We start from the raw sequence: 1,139 nt of genomic DNA on the forward strand, positions 1-1,139 counted from the left end.
TCCGGTCGGGTCTGCCGGTCTCCGGTCGGGTCTGCCGGTCTCCGGTCGGGTCTGCCGGTCTCCGGTCGGGTCTGCCTGTCTCCGGTCGGGTCTGCCTGTCTCCGGTCGGGTCTGCCGGTGTTTACAATCATGGGAACATGTGTCCTGTGAGCGCCTCGCTTCATCTTCCCCTCCCCCAGAAGCTGAATGTTTTGATTTGAAGACATGAAGCTGATTACCTCAGTGAGATTGCGCCCCCTAGTGGATGGCTGTAATCCTATAATATACATTACATGGACCTCCAACCATCGCACCTCTAACAGCTTGTTGGACATCCAAAACCATGGCCATTAATATGGAGTGCCTCCCCATGGCCATTAATATGGAGTGCCTCCCCATGGCCATTAATATGGAGTGCCTCCCCATGGCCATTAATATGGAGTGCCTCCCCATGGCCATTAATATGGAGTCGCCCTCTTTGCACCTAACCCATCCTCCACTCTGCCGGGAGGACTTTCCACAAGATTCTAGAGGGGTCTGGGGGAATGTGTCCCATGTGTGAGGTCGGGTACTGATGGTGGATGAGAAGACCCGGGCTCACAGTCAGTGCTCAGTAGGTTGAGGTCCGGGCTCTGTGCAGGACACTCGGGTTCCTCCACCAAGCTGGTGACACCGTGTCTGTATGGAGCTGGCTGTGTACACAGGGGACAGTCATGGTGGGACAGAAAAGGGTCTTCACCAAACTGTGACCACAAGGCTGGAAGATCCCAATTGTCTACAATGTCTTTGTATGATGGAGGATCACCAGAACCGTCACTGGAGACCCCTGAACGCCGTCACTGGAGACCCCTGAACCCCATTATTGGGGGAGGGGGGGTCATAGAGTGCACATTCTTCAAAGGCCAAATGTTTTTAGAATTTTTGACTGAACGCCGACATCTCATAACAACCAATCAGCATTCATCTTGTAGTCAGCTGACCGATGGGGGTTACAGATAGAGGGGTTTTGTAGATCAATATTATCAGCATCTGGAATGTTCTATAACCCCCTCCCCCAACTAATCAATGACCGCGTTCTGTTCTCTGCAGTCTGAAAGGGAACCGTCATCGTACGTCACCATGACCATCGGGAAGAAGACGGTGAAGAGTAAGGTGAGAAC

The 1,139-nt window shown here is 52.8% G+C and overlaps 1 long non-coding RNA gene across 1 annotated transcript in view; it reads left to right on the top strand.

Moving 5' to 3' along the window:
- Nucleotides 1–1,113, top strand: part of LOC108803760 — a 3,263-nt gene extending 2,150 nt beyond the window's left edge. The window contains exon 3 of the long non-coding RNA XR_001942300.1: nt 1,069–1,113. This is a non-coding gene — a long non-coding RNA (uncharacterized LOC108803760). The remainder of the gene's footprint in view (nt 1–1,068) is intronic.
- Nucleotides 1,114–1,139: the final 26 nt, after the last annotated feature.

The sequence above is a fragment of the Nanorana parkeri genome, unplaced genomic scaffold, assembly GCF_000935625.1.
Source record: "Nanorana parkeri isolate BGI_ZX_2015 unplaced genomic scaffold, ASM93562v1 scaffold4158, whole genome shotgun sequence".
NCBI lineage: Eukaryota > Metazoa > Chordata > Amphibia > Anura > Dicroglossidae > Nanorana > Nanorana parkeri.